Source organism: Hyla sarda, chromosome 8, assembly GCF_029499605.1.
Source record: "Hyla sarda isolate aHylSar1 chromosome 8, aHylSar1.hap1, whole genome shotgun sequence".
NCBI classification, from domain to species: Eukaryota; Metazoa; Chordata; class Amphibia; order Anura; family Hylidae; genus Hyla; species Hyla sarda.
In genome coordinates this window covers 226,586,334-226,607,244 of record NC_079196.1, presented here as the reverse complement: position 1 = coordinate 226,607,244, position 20,911 = coordinate 226,586,334, and the positions used below count along the sequence as shown (strand labels likewise).

The 20,911-nt window shown below is 45.6% G+C and overlaps 1 protein-coding gene across 4 annotated transcripts in view; it reads left to right on the top strand.

The window, feature by feature from the left end:
• Window positions 1-20,911, top strand: part of LOC130284155 (perforin-1-like) — an 83,376-nt gene that overhangs the window by 55,751 nt on the left and 6,714 nt on the right. The window lies entirely within an intron of this gene.

The following is a 20,911-nucleotide window of genomic DNA, read 5'->3' as shown; positions in this document are numbered from 1 at the left end:
ATGGGGGCACTCTCAGTGATGTATTATTAGTATAACAATGGGGGCACTCTCAGTGATGTATTATTAGTATAACAATGGGGGTACTCTCAGTGATGTGTTATTAGTATAACAATGGGGGCACTCTCAGTGATGTATTATTAGTATAACAATGGGGGTACTCTCAGTGATGTATTATTAGTATAACAATGGGGGTACTCTCAGTGATGTATTATTAGTATAACAATGGGGGCACTCTCAGTGATGTATTATTAGTATAACAATGGGGGTACTCTCAGTGATGTATTATTAGTATAACAATGGGGGTACTCTCAGTGATGTATTATTAGTATAACAATGGGGGTACTCTCAGTGATGTATTATTAGTATAACAATGGGGGTACTCTCAGTGATGTATTATTAGTATAACAATGGGGGTACTCTCAGTGATGTATCATTAGTATAACAATGGGGGTACTCTCAGTGATGTATCATTAGTATAACAATGGGGGCACTCTCAGTGATGTATTATTAGTATAACAATGGGGGCACTCTCAGTGATGTATCATTAGTATAACAATGGGGGCACTCTCAGTGATGTATTATTAGTATAACAATGGGGGCACTCTCAGTGATGTATCATTAGTATAACAATGGGGGTACTCTCAGTGATGTATCATTAGTATAACAATGGGGGTACTCTCAGTGATGTATTATTAGTATAACAATGGGGGCACTCTCAGTGATGTATTATTATTATAACAATGGGGGCACTCTCAGTGATGTATCATTAGTATAACAATGGGGGTACTCTCAGTGATGTATCATTAGTATAACAATGGGGGTACTCTCAGTGATGTATTATTAGTATAACAATGGGGGCACTCTCAGTGATGTATCATTAGTATAACAATGGGGGCACTCTCAGTGATGTATCATTAGTATAACAATGGGGGCACTCTCAGTGATGTATCATTAGTATAACAATGGGGGTACTCTCAGTGATGTATCATTAGTATAACAATGGGGGTACTCTCAGTGATGTATTATTAGTATAACAATGGGGGTACTCTCAGTGATGTATCATTAGTATAACAATGGGGATTATCATTAGTATAACAATGGGGGTACTCTCAGTGATGTATCATTAGTATAACAATGGGGGTACTCTCAGTGATGTATTATTATCAGTATGAGAATGGGGGCACTCTCAGCGGTGTATTACTACCAGTATAACAATGAGGATACTCTAAGTAGTGTATTATTAACAGTATAACAATAGGGGTTCCAACAAACAGTACATTTGTACCAGTATAACAATGGGGATACTCTCAGTGATGTATTTATACCAGTATAACTATGGGGCGACTCTCAGTGATGTATTTATACCAGTATAACAATGGGGATACTCTCAGTGATGTATTAGTACCAGTATAACAATGGGGGGACTCTCAGTGATGTATTTATACCAGTATAACAATGGGGGGACTCTCAGTGATGTATTTATACCAGTATAACAATGGGGAGACTCTCAGTGATGTATTAGTACCAGTATAACAATGGGGATACTCTCAGTGATGTATTTATACCAGTATAACAATGGAGGGACTCTCAGTGATGTATTTATACCAGTATAACAATGGGGGGGGGGGGACTCTCAGTGATGTATTAGTACCAGTATAACAATGGGGGCACTCTCAGTGATGTATTAGTACCAGTATAATAATGGGGGGACTCTCAGTGATGTATTTATACCAGTATAACAATGGGGGGGACTCTCAGTGATGTATTAGTACCAGTATAACAATGAGGGTACTCTAAGTAGTGTATTATTACCAGTATAACAATAGGGGTTCCCCCAACAGTATATTTGTACCAGTATAACAATGGGGGCACTCTCTGTGATGTATTAGTACCAGTATAACAATGGGGACACTCTCAGTGATGTATTAGTACCAGTATAACAATGGGGATACTCTCAGTGATGTATTAGTACCAGTATAATAATAGGGGCACTCTCAGTGATGTATTAGTACCAGTATAACAATGGGGGACTCTCAGTGATGTATTAGTACCAGTATAACAATGGGGACACTCTCAGTGATGTATTAGTACCAGTATAACAATGGGGATACTCTCAGTGATGTATTAGTACCAGTATAACAATGGGGATACTCTCAGTGATGTATTAGTACCAGTCTAACAATGGGGATACTCTTAGTGATTGTCACGATGCCGGCTGGCAGGAGGTGGATCCTCTGTGCCAGAGAGGGATTGGCGTGGACCGTGCTAGTGGACCGGTTCTAAGTCACTACTGGTGTTCACCAGAGCCCGCCGCAAAGCGGGATGGTCTTGCTGCGGCGGTAGTGACCAGGTCGTATCCACTAGCAACGGCTCAACCTCTCTGACTGCTGAAGATAGGCGCGGTACAAGGGAGTAGACAAAGCAAGGTCGGACGTAGCAGAAGGTCGGGGCAGGCAGCAAGAATCGTAGTAAATAAGGAATAGCAGGAGGTCAAATACACAGTATGGACAAACACAGTAACGCTTTCACTAGGCTCTAAGGCAACAAGATCCGGCAGGGGAGTGCAGGGACAGAGAACAGATATAGTCTGGGAGCAGGTGGAAGCCAATTAAGCTAATTGGGCCAGGCACCAATCATTGGTGCACTGGCCCTTTAAGTCTCAGGGAGCTGGCGCGCGCGCGCCCTAGAGAGCGGAGCCGCGCGCGCCAGCACATGACAGCAGGGGACTGGGACGGGTAAGTGACCTGGGATGCGATTCGCGAGCGGGCGCGTCCCGCTGTGCGAATCGCATCCCCGACAGCCATGACAGTGCAGCGCTCCCGGTCAGCGGGACCGACCGGGGCGCTGCGGAGAGAGAGAGACGCCGTAAGCGCTCCGGGGAGGAGCGGGGACCCGGAGCGCTAGGCGTAACAGTGATATATTAGTACCAGTATAACAATTGGGGCACTCTCAGTGATGTATTAGTACCAGTATAACAATGGGGACACTCTCAGTGATGTATTAGTACCAGTATAACAATGGGGACACTCTCAGTGATGTATTAGTACCAATATAACAATGGGGGTACTCTCAGTGATGTATTAGTACTGGTATAACAATGGGGGGACTCTCAGTGATGTATTAGTACCAGTATAACAATGGGGGCACTCTCAGTGATGTATTAGTACCAGTATAACAATGGGGGACTCTCAGTGATGTATTAGTACCAGTATAACAATGGGAGACTCTCAGTGATGTATTTATACCAGTATAACAATGGGGGCACTCTCAGTGATGTATTAGTACCATTATAACAATGGGAGACTCTCAGTGATGTATTTATACCAGTATAACAATGGGGGCACTCTCAGTGATGTATTAGTACCATTATAACAATGGGAGACTCTCAGTGATGTATTTATACCAGTATAACAATGGGGGCACTCTCAGTGATGTATTAGTACCAGTATAACAATGGGGATACTCTCAGTGATGTATTTATACCAGTATAACAATGGGGGGACTCTCTGTGATGTATTTATACCAGTATAACAATGGGGGACTCTCAGTGATGTTTTAGTACCAGTATAACAATGGGGATACTCTCAGTAATGTATTTATACCAGTATAACAATGGGAGACTCTCAGTGATGTATTTATACCAGTATAACAATGGGGGCACTCTCAGTGATGTATTAGTACCAGTATAACAATGGGGGACTCTCAGTGATGTTTTAGTACCAGTATAACAATGGGGATACTCTCAGTGATGTATTTATACCAGTATAACAATGGGGGCACTCTCAGTGATGTATTAGTACCAGTATAACAATGGGGGACTCTCAGTGATGTTTTAGTACCAGTATAACAATGGGGGGACTCTCTGTGATGTATTTATACCAGTATAACAATGGGGGCACTCTCAGCGATGTATTAGTACCAGTATAACAATGGGGGGACTCTCAGTGATGTCTTTTTTCCAGTATAACAATGGGGATACTCTCAGTGATGTATTTATACCAGTATAACAATGGGGGCACTCTCAGTGATGTATTAGTACCAGTATAACAATTGGGACACTCTCAGTGATGTATTAGTACCAGTATAACAATGGGGATACTCTCAGTGATGTATTAGTACCAGTATAACAATGGGGATACTCTCAGTGATGTATTAGTACCAGTATAACAATGGGGATACTCTCAGTGATGTATTAGTACGAGTATAACAATGGGGGACTCTCAGTGATGTATTTATACCAGTATAACAGTGGAGGCACTCTAAGTGATGTATTAGTACCAGTATAACAATGGGGATACTCTCAGTGATGTATTAGTACCAGTATAACAATGGGGATACTCTCAGTGATGTATTAGTACCAGTATAACAATAGGGATACTCTCAGTGATGTATTAGTACCAGTATAACAATGGGGATACTCTCAGTGATGTATTAGTACCAGTATAACAATGGGGGACTCTCAGTGATGTATTTATACCAATATAACAGTGGAGGCACTCTCAGTGATGTATTAGTACCAGTATAACAATGGGGATACTCTCAGTGATGTATTAGTACCAGTATAACAATGGGGATACTCTCAGTGATGTATTAGTACCAGTATAACAATAGGGATACTCTCAGTGATGTATTAGTACCAGTATAACAATGGGGGTACTCTCAGTGATGTATTAGTACCAGTATAACAATGGGGGACTCTCAGTGATGTATTTATACCAGTATAACAGTGGAGGCACTCTCAGTGATGTATTAGTACCAGTATAACAATGGGGATACTCTCAGTGATGTATTAGTACCAGTATAATAATGGGGGCACTCTCAGTGATGTATTTATACCAGTATAACAATGGGGGGACACTCAGTGATGTATTTATACCAGTATAACAATGGGGATACTCTCAGCGATGTATTAGTACCAGTATAAAAATTGGGGGACTCTCAGTGATGTCTTTATACCAGTATAACAATGGGGATACTCTCAGTGATGTATTTATACCAGTATAACAATGGGGGCACTCTCAGTGATGTATTAGTACCAGCATAACAATGGGGGCACTCTCAGTGATGTATTAGTACCAGTATAACAATGGGGGCACTCTCAGTAATGTATTAGTACCAGTATAACAATGGGGGACTCTCAGTGATGTATTAGTACCAGTATAACAATGGGGATACTCTCAGTGATGTATTAGTACCATTATAACAATGGGAGACTCTCAGTGATGTATTTATACCAGTATAACAATGGGGGCACTCTCAGTGATGTATTAGTACCAGTATAACAATGGGGGACTCTCAGTGATGTTTTAGTACCAGTATAACAATGGGGATACTCTCAGTGATGTATTTATACCAGTATAACAATGGGGGGACTCTCTGTGATGTATTTATACCAGTATAACAATGGGGGCACTCTCAGCGATGTATTAGTACCAGTATAACAATGGGGGGACTCTCAGTGATGTCTTTATACCAGTATAACAATGGGGATACTCTCAGTGATGTATTTATACCAGTATAACAATGGGGGCACTCTCAGTGATGTATTAGTACCAGTATAACAATGGGGGCACTCTCAGTGATGTATTTATACCAGTATAACAATGGGGATACTCTCAGTGATGTATTAGTACCAGTATAACAATGGGGATACTCTCAGTGATGTATTAGTACCAGTATAACAATGGGGATACTCTCAGTGATGTATTTATACCAGTATAACAATGGGGATACTCTCAGTGATGTATTAGTACCAGTATAACAATGGGGATACTCTCAGTGATGTATTAGTACCAGTATAACAATGGGGATACTCTCAGTGATGTATTAGTACCAGTATAACAATGGGGATACTCTCAGTGATGTATTTATACCAGTATAACAGTGGGGGCACTCTCAGTGATGTATTAGTACCAGTATAACAATGGGGATACTCTCAGTGATGTATTTATACCAGTATAATAATGGGGGCACTCTCAGTGATGTATTTATACCAGTATAACAATGGGGGGACGCTCAGTGATGTATTTATACCAGTATAACAATGGGGATACTCTCAGCGATGTATTAGTACCAGTATAAAAATGGGGGGACTCTCAGTGATGTCTTTATACCAGTATAACAATGGGGATACTCTCAGTGATGTATTTATACCAGTATAACAATGGGGGCACTCTCAGTGATGTATTAGTACCAGCATAACAATGGGGGCACTCTCAGCGATGTATTAGTACCAGTATAACAATAGGGATACTCTCAGTGATGTATTAGTACCAGTATAACAATGGGGATACTCTCAGTGATGTATTTATACCAGTATAACAATGGGGGCACTCTCAGTGATGTATTAGTACCAGTCTAACAATGGGGGCACTCTCAGTGATGTATTAGTACCAGTATAACAATGGGGGCACTCTCAGTGATGTATTAGTACCAGTATAACAATGGGGGTACTCTCAGTGATGTATTAGTACCAGTATAACAATGGGGGGACTCTCAGTGATGTATTAGTACCAGTATAACAATGGGGGGACTCTCAGTGATGTATTAGTACCAGTATAACAATGGGGGCACTCTCAGTGATGTATTAGTACCAGTATAACAATGGGGGCACTCTCAGCGATGTATTAGTACCAGTATAATAATGGGGATACTCTCAGTTATGTATTAGTACCAGTATAACAATGGGGGGACTCTCAGAGATGTATTAGCACCAGTATAACAATGGGGGCACTCTCAGTGATGTATTAGTACCAGTATAACAATGGGGGGACTCTCAGTGATGTATTAGTACCAGTATAACAATGGGGGCACTCTCAATGATGTATTAGTACCAGTATAACAATGGGGATACTCTCAGTTATGTATGAGTACCAGTATAACAATGGGGGGACTCTCAGAGATGTATTAGCACCAGTATAACAATGGGGGCACTCTCAGTGATGTATTAGTACCAGTATAACAATGGGGGACTCTCAGTGATGTATTTATACCAGAATAACAATGGGGGCACTCTCAGTGATGTATTAGTACCAGTATAACAATGGGGGACTCTCAGTGATGTATTAGTACCAGTATAACAATGGGGATACTCTCAGTGATGTATTTATACCAGTATAATAATAGGGGCACTCTCAGTGATGTATTTATACCAGTATAACAATGGGGGGACTCTCAGTGATGTCTTTATACCAGTATAACAATGGGGATACTCTCAGTGATGTATTAGTACCAGTATAACAATGGGGGGGACTCTCAGTGATGTATTAGTACCAGTATAACAATGGGGACACTCTCAGTGATGTATTAGTACCAGTATAACAATGGGGATACTCTCAGTGATGTATTAGTACCAGTATAACAACGGGGATACTCTCAGTGGTGAATTAGTACCAGTATAACAATGGGGATACTCTCAGTGATGTATTAGTACCAGTATAACAATGGGGATACTCTCAGTGATGTATTAGTACCAGTATAACAATGGGGATACTCTCAGTGATGTATTAGTACCAGTATAACAATCGGGGTACTCTCAGTGATGTATTAGTACCAGTAAAACAATGGGGGTACTCTCAGTGATGTATTAGTACCAGTATAACAATGGGGGTACTCTCAGTGATGTACTAGCACCAGTATAACAATGGGGGTACTCTCAGTGATGTATTAGTACCAGTATAACAATGGGGATACTCTCAGTGATGTATTAGTACCAGTATAACAATGGGGATACTCTCAGTGATGTATTAGTACCAGTATAACAATGGGGATACTCTCAGTGATGTATTAATACCAGAATAACAATGGGGATACTCTCAGTGATGTATTAGTACCAGTATAACAATGGGGATACTCTCAGTGATGTATTAGTACCAGTATAACAATCGGGGTACTCTCAGTGATGTATTAGTACCAGTATAACAATGGGGGTACTCTCAGTGATGTATTAGTACCAGTATAACAATGGGGGTACTCTCAGTGATGTACTAGCACCAGTATAACAATGGGGGTACTCTCAGTGATGTATTAGTACCAGTATAACAATGGGGATACTCTCAGTGATGTATTAGTACCAGTATAACAATGGGGATACTCTCAGTGATGTATTAGTACCAGTATAACAATGGGGTACTCTCAGTGATGTATTAATACCAGTATAACAATGGGGATACTCTCAGTGATGTATTAGTACCAGTATAACAATGGGGATACTCTCAGTGTTGTATTTATACCAGTATAACAATGGGGGTACTCTCAGTGATGTATTAGTGCCAGTATAACAATGGGGGTACTCTCAGTGATGTATTAGCACTAGTATAACAATGGGGATACTCTCAGTGATGTATTAGTACCAGTATAACAATGGGGATACTCTCAGTGATGTATTAGTACCAGTATAACAATGGGGATACTCTCAGTGATGTATTAATACCAGAATAACAATGGGGATACTCTCAGTGATGTATTAGTACCAGTATAACAATGGGGATACTCTCAGTGTTGTATTTATACCAGTATAACAATGGGGGTACTCTCAGTGATGTATTAGTGCCAGTATAACAATGGGGGTACTCTCAGTGATGTATTAGTACCAGTATAACAATGGGGATACTTTCAGTGATGTATTAGTACCAGTATAACAATGGGGATACTCTCAGTGTTTTATTTATACCAGTATAACAATGGGGGTACTCTCAGTGATGTATTAGTGCCAGTATAACAATGGGGGTACTCTCAGTGATGTATTAGTACCAGTATAACAATGGGGGACTCTCAGTGATGTATTAGTGCCAGTATAACAATGGGGGTACTCTCAGTGATGTATTAGTACCAGTATAACAATGGGGATACTTTCAGTGATGTATTAGTACCAGTATAATAATGGGGGCACTCTCAGTGATGTATTAGTACCAGTATAACAATGGGGGGACTCTCAGTGATGTATTAGTACCAGAATAACAATGGGGATACTCTCAGTGATGTATTAGTACCAGTATAACAATGGGGATACTCTCAGTGATGTATTAGTACCAGAATAACAATGGGGATACTCTCAGTGATGTATTTATACCAGTATAACAATTGGGGTACTCTCAGTGATGTATTAGTACCAGTATAACAATGGGGGGGGGGGGACTCTCACTGATGTATTAGTACCCGTATAACAATGGGGATACTCTCAGTGATGTATTTATACCAGTATAACAATGGGGATACTCTCAGTGATGTTTTAGTACCAGTATAACAATGGGGATACTCTCAGTGATGTATTAGTACCAGTATAACAATGGGGGGGGGGGGGACTCTTAGCGATGTATTAGTATCAGTATAACAATGGGGACACTCTCAGTGATGTATTAGTACCAGTATAACAATGGGGGACTCTCAGTGGTGTATTAGTACCAGTATAACAATGGGGGCACTCTCAGTGATGTATTAGCACCAGTATAACAATGAGGGTACTTTCAGTGATGTATTTATACCAGTATAACAATGGGGATACTCTCAGTGATGTATTAGTACCAGTATAACAATGGGGACACTCTCAGTGATGTATTAGTACCAGTATAACAATGCCCCCCATTGTTATACTGGTACTAATACATCACTGAGAGTGCCCCCATTGTTATACTGGTACTAATACACCACTGAGAGTCCCCCCCCATTGTTATACTGGTACTAATACATCGCTGAGAGTCCCCCCCATTGTTATACTGGTACTAATAAATCACTGAGAGTGCCCCCATTGTTATACTGGTACTAATACACCACTGAGAGTCCCCCCATTGTTATACTGGTACTAATACATCGCTGAAAGTCCCCCCCATTGTTATACTGGTACTAATACATCACTGAGAGTGTCCCCATTGTTATACTGGTACTAATACCAGGGGGACACTCTCAGTGATGTATTAGTACCAGTATAACAATGGGGGGGGGACTCTCAGCGATGTATTAGTACCAGTATAACAATTGGGGGACTCTCAGTGATGTATTAGTACCGGTATAACAATGGGGGCACTCTCAGTGATGTATTAGTACCAGTATAACAATGGGGATACTCTCAGTGATGTATTAGTACCGGTATAACAATGGGGACACTCTCAGTGATGTATTAGTACCAGTATAACAATGGGGATACTCTCAGTGATGTATTAGTACCAGTATAACAATGGGAGGACTCTCAGTGATATATTAGTACCAGTATAACAATGAGGGTACTTTCAGTGGTGTATTAAAATCAGTATTTAAAAAATAAAAAAAAAATGATATAAATATATATTTCTTATGAGTATTCTTATATTATTATCATATTATATAATATTATATATTATATCATTATTATATCATTATCATTATTATATAAATATTTTTTAAAGCTTACACCTTTCAAATTTGCTATTCACTCTCTGTTGCTAATTGCCTACTCTATTAGCCAGGACTCCAAGACAGAATACAGAAAGTTGGTGGGTAGGTCTCTCATCTCCTGCCACATGAGCACTTTTCTACTGCTAATATCTCTCCATCTCTCCAAGGCTCACCCATGAGCCTTTCCCTCTACTGCTAATACCTCTCACTATACACCCATAAGTACTTCCCTTTACTGCTTACACCTCTACCTATACACCAATGAGCACTTCCCTATACTGCTAGTACCTTTCCCTATACACCCATGAGCACTTCCTTCTACTGCTATTACCTCTACATATACACCCATGAGCACTTCCCTCTACTATGTATATCTCTCCCTATACACCCTTGAGCACTTCCCTCTACTATGTATATCTCTCCCTATACACACATGAGCACTTCTCTCTACTGCTTATACCTCTACCTATACACCCATGAGCACTCCCCTCTACTCTTATACCTCTCCCTATACACCCATGAGCACTTCTCTCTACTGCTAATACCTCTCCCTATACACCCATGAGCACTTCCCTTGACTGCTAATACCTCTCCCTATACATTCATGAGCTCTTTCCTCCACTGCTAATACCTCTCCCTATACACCCATGAGCACTTCCCTCTACTGCTATTACCTCTCCCTATACACCCATGAGCACTTCCCTCTTTTTATTGCTAATACCTCTCCCTATACACCCATGAGCACTTCCTTCAGCTGGTATTGCCTCTTCTGGTCACACATGAGCACTTCACTCTTTACTGCTAATACCTCTCCCTATATACCCATGAGCACTTCCCTCTTTCTGCTGATAGTTCCTCTCCATATACACCCATCAGTACTTCCCTCTACAGCTGATACCTCTCACTATACACCCATAAGTACTTACCTCTGCTGCTAATACCTATCCCGATACATCCATGAGCACTTCCCACTACTGCTATTACCTCTACTTATACACCCATGAGCACTTCCCTCTACTGCATATACCTCTTCCTATACACCCATGAGCATTTTCCTCTACTTTTAATACCTCTACCTATACACCTATGAGCACTTCCCTCTACTCTAATAACTCTCCCCATACACCCATGAGCACTTCCCTCTACCGCTAATTCCTCTCCCTATACACCCATGAGCACTTCCCTTGACTGCTAATACCTCTCCCTATACATACACGAGCTCTTCCCTCTACTGCATAATAACTCCACCTATACACCCATGAGCACTTCCTTCATCTGATATTGCCTCTACGTATTCACACATGAGCACTTTCATCTACTGCTAATATCTCTCCCTATACACTCATGAGCACTTCCCTCTACTGCTAATACCTCTCACTATACACTCATAAGCACTTCCCTCTGCTGCTAATACCTATCCCTATACATCCATGAGCACTTCCTTCTACTGCTATTACCTCTACCTATACACCTATGAGCACTTCCCTCTACTGCTAGTACCGTTCCCTAAACACCCATGACCACTTCTTTCTACTGCTATTACCTCTACCTATACACCCATGAGCACTTCCCTCTACTGTGTATATCTCTCCCTATCCACCCATGAGTACTTCCCTTTACTGCTTACACCTCTACCTATACACCTATGAGCACTTCCCTCTACTGCTATTACCTTTACCTAAACACCCATAAGCACTTCCTTCTACTGCTATTACCTCTCCCTATCCACCCATGAGTACTTCCCTTTACTGCTTACACCTCTACCTATACACCTATGAGCACTTCCCTCTACTGCTAGTACCTTTCCCTTAACACCCATGAGCACTTCCTTCTACTGCTATTACCTCTACCTATACACCCATGAGCACTTCCCTCTACTGTGATTATCTCTCCCTATACACCCATGAGTACTTCCCTTTACTGCTTACACCTCTACCTATACACCAATGAGCACTTCCCTATACTGCTAGTACCTTTCCCTATACACCCATGAGCACTTCCTTCTACTGCTATTACCTCTACCTATACACCCATGAGCACTTCCCTCTACTGCATATACCTCTTCCTATACACCCATGAGCACTTCCCTTTACTTCTAATACTTCTACCTATACACCTATGAGCACTTCCCTCTTCTCTAATAACTCTCCCCATACACCCATGAGCACTTCCGTCTACCGCTAATTCCTCTCCCTATACACCCATGAGCACTTCCCTTGACTGCTAATACCTCTCCCTATACATACATGAGCTCTTCCCTCTACTGCTAATAACTCTACCTATACACCCATGAGCACTTCCTTCAACTGATATTGCCTCTACGTATTCACACGAGCACTTTCCTCTACTGCTAATACCTCTCCCTATACACCCATGAGCAATTCCCTCTACTGCTAATACCTCTCACTATACACCCATAAGCACTTCCCTCTACTGCTAAAACCTCTCCCTATACACCCATCAGCACTTCCCTCTACTGATGATACATCTCACTATACACCCGTAAATACTTCCCTCTTTACTGCTAATACCTATCCCTATACATCCATGAGCACTTCCTTCTACTGCTATTACCTCTACCTATACACCCATGAGCACTTCCCTCTACTATGTTTATCTCTCTCTATACACCCATGAGCACTTCCCTTTACTGCGTACACCTCTACCTATACACCAATGAGCACTTCCTTCTACTGCTAGTACCTTTCCCTATACACCCATGAGCATTTCCTTCTACTGCTAATACCTCTACCTATACACCCATGAGCACTTCCCTCTTTCTACTGCTAGTTCCTCACCATATACACCCATCAGTACTTCCCTCTACAGCTGATACCTCTCACTATACACCCATAAGTACTTCCCTCTGCTGCTAATACCTATCCCTATACATCCATGAGCACTTCCTTCTACTGCTATTACCTCTACTTATACACCCATGAGCACTTCCCTCTCTTCCTTTTACTGCTAATACCTCTCCCTATACACCCATGAGCACTTCCCTCTTTCTATTGCTAATACCTCTCCCTATACACCCCTGAGCACTTCCTTCAGCTGGTATTGCCTCTACTGGTCACACATGAGCACTTTCCTCTACTGCTAATACCTCTCCGTAGACACCCATGAGCACTTCACTCTTTACTGCTAATACCTCTCCCTATATACCTGTCACGATGCCGGCTGGCAGGAGGTGGATCCTCTGTGCCAGAGAGGGATTGGCGTGGACCGTGCTAGTGGATAGGTTCTAAGTCACTACTGGTATTCACCAGAGCCCGCCGCAAAGCGGGATGGTCTTGCTGCGGCGGTAGTGACCAGGTCGTATCCACTAGCAACGGCTCAACCTCTCTGACTGCTGAAGATAGGCGCGGTACAAGGGAGTAGACAGAAGCAAGGTCGGACGTAGCAGAAGGTCGGGGCAGGCAGCAAGGATCGTAGTCAGGGGCAACGGCAGGAGGTCTGGAACACAGGCTAAGAACACACAAGGGAACGCTTTCACTAGGCACAAGGGCAACAAGATCCGGCGAGGGAGTGCAGGGGAAGTGAGGTATATATGTGGAGTGCACAGGTGAACACACTAATTAGAACCACTGCGCCAATCAGCGGCGCAGTGGCCCTTTAAATCGCAGAGACCCGGCGCGCGCGCGCCCTAGGGAGCGGGGCCGCGCGCGCCGGGACAGGACCGACGGAGAGCGAGTCAGGTACGGGAGCCGGGGTGCGCATCGCGAGCGGGCGCCACCCGCATCGCGAATCGCATCCCGGCTGGAGGCGGTATCGCAGCGCACCCGGTCAATGGATCTGACCGGGGCGCTGCAGTAACGAGAGTGTAGCGAGCGCTCCGGGGAGGAGCGGGGACCCGGAGCGCTCGGCGTAACAGTACCCCCCCCCCTTGGGTCTCCCCCTCTTCTTTGAGCCTGAGAACCTGAGGACCAGACTTTTATCCAGGATATTGTCCTCAGGTTCCCAGGATCTCTCTTCAGGACCACAGCCCTCCCAGTCAACCAAAAAAAAGGTTTTCCCTCTGACCTTTTTGGAGGCCAGTATCTCCTTCACAGGAAAGACGTCCGAAGAACCGGAGACAGGAGTGGGAGAAATAAGTTTAGGAGAGAAACGGTTGAGGATGAGTGGTTTAAGAAGAGAGACATGAAAGGCATTAGGAATACGAAGAGAAGGAGGAAGAAGAAGTTTGTAAGAGACAGGATTAATCTGGCACAAAACTTTGAAAGGACCAAGATAGCGTGGTCCCAATTTGTAGCTGGGAACACGGAAGCGGACATATTTAGCGGAGAGCCATACCTTGTCTCCGGGAGAAAAAATGGGGGGAGCTCTTCTTTTCTTATCAGCAAACCTCTTCATGCGTGATGAAGCCTGTAAGAGAGAATTTTGGGTCTCTTTCCATATGGTGGAAAGATCACGAGTTATTTCATCCACAGCGGGAAAAACCAGAGGGCAAGGGAGTAGGGAGGGGGGGAAGAGGGTGACGGCCGTACACCACGAAAAATGGGGATTTGGAAGAAGATTCAGAGACTCTGAAGTTATACGAGAATTCGGCCCATGGTAGAAGATCTGCCCAGTCATCCTGGCGGGAGGAAACAAAATGTCGTAAATAATCACCCAGGACCTGGTTAATTCTTTCTACTTGCCCATTGGATTGAGGATGATAAGCAGAAGAAAAATTTAATTTAATCTTGAGTTGTTTACAGAGAGCCCTCCAGAATTTTGACACGAATTGGACGCCTCTATCCGAGACGATCTGCGTGGGCAACCTGTGAAGACGAAAAATGTGTACAAAAAATTGTTTTGCCAACTGAGGCGCAGAAGGAAGACCAGGAAGAGGAATAAAATGTGCCATCTTGGAAAATCGATCAACGACCACCCAAACAACAGTGTTGCCACGGGATGGGGGTAAGTCAGTAATAAAGTCCATACCAATCAGAGACCAAGGCTGTTCGGGGACAGGCAGAGGATGAAGACCAGCGGGCTTCTGGCGAGGAGTCTTGTCCCGGGCACAGACAGCGCAGACCCGCACAAAATCAACAACATCCGTCTCCAGAGTCGGCCACCAATAGAAACGAGAGATGAGTTGCACGGATTTCTTGATGCCCGCATGGCCTGCGAGATGGGAGGAGTGACCCCATTTGAGGATTCCGAGGCGTTGGCGTGGAGGAACGAAGGTCTTCCCTGGAGGAGTTTGCCTGATGGAGGCTGGAGAAGTGGAGATCAGGCAGTCAGGAGGAATTATGTGTTGCGGAGAGAGCTCTACTTCCGAGGCATCCGAGGAACGAGAGAGAGCATCGGCCCTGATGATCTTATCGGCAGGGCGAAAGTGAATTTCAAAATTAAACCGGGCAAAGAACAGAGACCACCTGGCCTGGCGAGGATTCAGCCGTTGGGCAGACTGGAGATAGGAGAGATTCTTGTGATCGGTGTAAATAACTGGAAATTTAGATCCCTCCAGCAGATGCCTCCATTCCTCAAGTGCTAATTTAATGGCCAGTAGCTCTCGATCCCCGATGGAGTAGTTCCTCTCCGCCGGAGAGAAGGTCCTAGAAAAAAAACCAAAGGTAACAGCATGCCCGGAAGAATTTTTTTGTAGAAGAACCGCTCCAGCTCCTACTGAGGAGGCATCAACCTCCAATAGGAAGGGTTTAGATGGGTCAGGTCTGGAGAGCACGGGAGCAGAAGAAAAGGCCGACTTGAGCCGTTTAAAGGCGTCTTCCGCTTGAGGAGGCCAGGACTTAGGATTGGCATTCTTTTTGGTTAAAGCCACGATAGGAGCCACAATGGTGGAAAAATGTGGAATAAATTGTCTGTAATAATTGGCGAACCCCAAGAAACGTTGGATAGCACGGAGGCCGGAGGGGCGTGGCCAATCTAAGACGGCAGAGAGTTTGTCTGGATCCATTTGTAGTCCCTGGCCAGAGACCAAGTATCCTAGGAAAGGAAGAGATTGACATTCAAACAGACATTTCTCCATTTTGGCATAAAGTTGATTGTCACGAAGTCTCTGAAGAACCATGCGGACATGCTGGCGGTGTTCTTCTAGGTTGGCAGAAAAAATCAGAATATCGTCCAGATACACAACAACACAGGAATATAAGAGATCACGAAAAATTTCATTAACAAAGTCTTGGAAGACGGCAGGGGCGTTGCACAGGCCAAAGGGCATGACCAGATACTCAAAGTGTCCATCTCTAGTGTTAAATGCCGTTTTCCATTCATCCCCCTCTCTGATGCGGATGAGATTATAAGCACCTCTTAAGTCCAGTTTGGTAAAGATGTGGGCACCTTGGAGGCGATCAAAGAGTTCTGAGATAAGAGGTAGAGGGTAGCGGTTCTTTACCGTGATTTTATTAAGACCGCGGTAGTCAATGCAAGGACGTAGGGAGCCATCTTTTTTGGACACAAAGAAAAATCCAGCTCCGGCAGGAGAGGAGGATTTGCGGATAAACCCCTTTTCTAAATTTTCCTGGATGTACTCAGACATAGCAAGAGTCTCTGGGGCGGACAGAGGATAAATTTTGCCCTGGGGTGGAGTAGTGCCCGGGAGGAGGTCAATAGGACAGTCATAAGGCCTGTGAGGGGGTAGAGTCTCAGCTTGTTTTTTGCAAAACACATCAGCAAAGTCCATATAGGCCTTAGGGAGGCCGGTTACAGGGGAAACCACAGGGTCACGGCAGGGAGTACTGGGAACCGGTTTAAGGCAGTCCTTGAAACAAGAGATACCCCAGCTCTTGATCTCCCCCGTGGACCAATCCAGGGTTGGGGAATGGCGTTGGAGCCACGGTAGTCCAAGGAGAATTTCGGAAGTGCAATTGGGGAGGACCAAGAACTCAATTTTTTCTTGATGAGGTCCGATGCACATTAGAAGGGGCTCCGTGCGGTAACGCATGGTGCGGTCCAATCTTTCATTATTAACACAATTGATGTAGAGGGGCCTGGCGAGACTGGTTACCGGGATGTTGAACCTGTTGATGAGAGAGGCCAAAATAAAGTTTCCTGCAGATCCGGAATCCAAGAAGGCCATAGTAGAGAAGGAGAAGTGTCACGATGCCGGCTGGCAGGTAGTGGATCCTCTGTGCCAGAGAGGGATTGGCGTGGACCGTGCTAGTGGATCCGTTCTTAGTCACTACTGGTTTTCACCAGAGCCCGCCGCAAAGCGGGATGGTCTTGCTGCGGCGGTAGTGACCAGGTCGTATCCACTAGCAACGGCTCAACCTCTCTGACTGCTGAAGATAGGCGCGGTACAAGGGAGTAGACAGAAGCAAGGTCGGACGTAGCAGAAGGTCGGGGCAGGCAGCAAGGATCGTAGTCGGGGGCAACGGCAGGAGGTCTGGAACACAGGCTAGGAACACACAAGGAAACGCTTTCACTGGCACAATGGCAACAAGATCCGGCGAGGGAGTGAAGGGGAAGTGAGGTATAAATAGGGAGTGCACAGGTGAACACACTAATTGGAACCACTGCGCCAATCAGCGGCGCAGTGGCCCTTTAAATCGCAGAGACCCGGCGCGCGCGCGCCCTAGGGAGCGGGGCCGCGCGCGCCGGGACAGGACAGACGGAGAGCGAGTCAGGTACGGGAGCCGGGATGCGCATCGCGAGCGGGCGCTACCCGCATCGCGAATCGCATCCCGGCTGGAGACGGTATCGCAGCGCACCGGGTCAGTGGAGCTGCCCGGAGCGCTGCGGTAGCGAGAGAGAAGCGAGCGCTCCGGGGAGGAGCGGGGACCCGGAGCGCTCGGCGTAACAAGAAGGTAGATGCAGATATCCGCACAGGCACAGTAAGGCGTGGAGAAGCAGAGTAGACATCAAGAACTGTCTCACCTTTGTGCGGAGTCAGCGTGCGTCTTTCCAGGCGGGGAGGACGGATAGGACAATCCTTCAGGAAGTGTTCGGTACCGGCACAGTACAGGCAGAGATTCTCCATGCGGCGTCGTGTCCTCTCTTGAGGTGTCAGGCGAGACCGGTCAACTTGCATAGCCTCCACGGCGGGAGGCACAGGAACGAATTGCAGAGGACCAGAGGAGAGAGGAGCCGGGGAGAAAAAACGCCTCGTGCGAACAAAGTCTATATCCTGACGGAGCTCCTGACGCCTTTCGGAAAAACGCATGTCAATGCGAGTGGCAAGATGAATGAGTTCATGTAGATTAGCAGGAATTTCTCGTGCGGCCAGAACATCTTTAATGTTGCTGGATAGGCCTTTTTTAAAGGTCGCGCAGAGGGCCTCATTATTCCAAGATAGTTCAGAAGCAAGAGTACGGAATTGTATGGCGTACTCGCCAACAGAAGAATTACCCTGGACCAGGTTCAGCAGGGCAGTCTCAGCAGAGGAGGCTCGGGCAGGTTCCTCAAAGACACTACGAATTTCCGAGAAGAAGGAGTGTACAGAGGCAGTGACGGGGTCATTGCGGTCCCAGAGCGGTGTGGCCCATGACAGAGCTTTTCCAGACAGAAGGCTGACTACGAAAGCCACCTTAGACCTTTCAGTAGGAAACTGGTCCGACATCATCTCCAAGTGCAGGGAACATTGTGAAAGAAAGCCACGGCAAAACTTAGAGTCCCCATCAAATTTGTCCGGCAAGGATAGTCGTAGGCCTGAAGCGGCCACTCGCTGCGGAGGAGGTGCAGGAGCTGGCGGAGGAGATGATTGCTGAAGCTGTGGTAGTAGCTGCTGTAGCATCACGGTCAGTTGAGACAGCTGGTGGCCTTGTTGCGCTATCTGTTGTGACTGCTGGGCGACCACCGTGGTGAGGTCAGCGACAACTGGCAGAGGTACTTCAGCGGGATCCATGGCCGGATCTACTGTCACGATGCCGGCTGGCAGGAGGTGGATCCTCTGTGCCAGAGAGGGATTGGCGTGGACCGTGCTAGTGGACCGGTTCTAAGTCACTACTGGTATTCACCAGAGCCCGCCGCAAAGCGGGATGGTCTTGCTGCGGCGGTAGTGACCAGGTCGTATCCACTAGCAACGGCTCAACCTCTCTGACTGCTGAAGATAGGCGCGGTACAAGGGAGTAGACAAGAGCAAGGTCGGACGTAGCAGAAGGTCGGGGCAGGCAGCAAGGATCGTAGTCAGGGGCAACAGCAGGAGGTCTGGAACACAGGCTAAGAACACACAAGGGAACGCTTTCACTAGGCACAAGGGCAACAAGATCCGGCGAGGGAGTGCAGGGGAAGTGAGGTATATATATGGAGTGCACAGGTGAACACACTAATTAGAACCACTGCGCCAATCAGCGGCGCAGTGGCCCTTTAAATCGCAGAGACCCGGCGCGCGCGCGCCCTAGGGAGCGGGGCCGCGCGCGCCGGGACAGGACCGACGGAGAGCGAGTCAGGTACGGGAGCCGGGGTGCGCATCGCGAGCGGGCGCCACCCGCATCGCGAATCGCATCCCGGCTGGAGGCGGTATCGCAGCGCACCCGGTCAGTGGATCTGACCGGGGCGCTGCAGTAACGAGAGTGTAGCGAGCGCTCCGGGGAGGAGCGGGGACCCGGAGCGCTCGGCGTAACAATACCCATGAGCACTTCCCTCTTTCTACTGCTAGTTCCTCTCCATATACACCCATCAGTACTTCCCTCTACAGCTGATACCTCTCACTATACACCCATAAATACTTCCCTCTGCTGCTAATACCTATCCCTATACATCCATGAGCACTTCCTTCTACTGCTATTACCTCTACTTATACACCCATGAGCACTTCCCTCTACTGCATATACCTCTTCCTATACACCCATGATCACTTCCCTCTACTTCTAATACCTCTACCTATACACCTATGAGCACTTCCCTCTACTTTAATAACTCTCCCCATACACCCATGAGCACTTCCCTCTACCGCTAGTTCCTCTCCCTATACACCCATGAGAACTTCCCTTGACTGCTAATACCTCTCCCTATACATACACGAGCTCTTCCCTCTACTGCTAATAACTTTACCTATACACCCATGAGCACTTTCTTCAACTGATATTGCCTCTACGTATTCACACATGAGCACTTTCCTCTACTGCTAATATCTCTCCCTATACACCCATGAGCACTTCCCTCTACTGCTTATACCACTCACTATACACCCATAAGCACTTCCCTCTGCTGCCAATACCTATCCCTATACATCCATGAGCACTTCCTTCTACTGCTTGTCACGATTCGGCTTACAGGTTGTGGATCCACTGTGTCAGCGAGGGATTGACGTGGACCGTGCTGGTGGACCGGTTCTAAGTGGCTACTGGTGTTCACCAGAGCCCGCCGCAAAGCGGGATGGTCTTGCTGCGGCGGTAGCAACCAGGTCGTATCCACTAGCAACGGCTCAACCTCGCTGACTGCTGAGAAGGCATGGGACAGAAGGACTAGGCAGAGGCAAGGTCAGACGTAGCAGAAGGTCGGGGCAGGCGGCAAGGTTCGTAGTCAATATGGATAGCAGGAGATCAGGTAACACAGGCTTGGACAACACTAAACGCTTTCACTGGCACAAGGCAACAAGATCCGGCAAGGGAGTGCAGGGGAAGTGAGTAGATATAGCCAGGGAGCAGGTGGAAGCTAA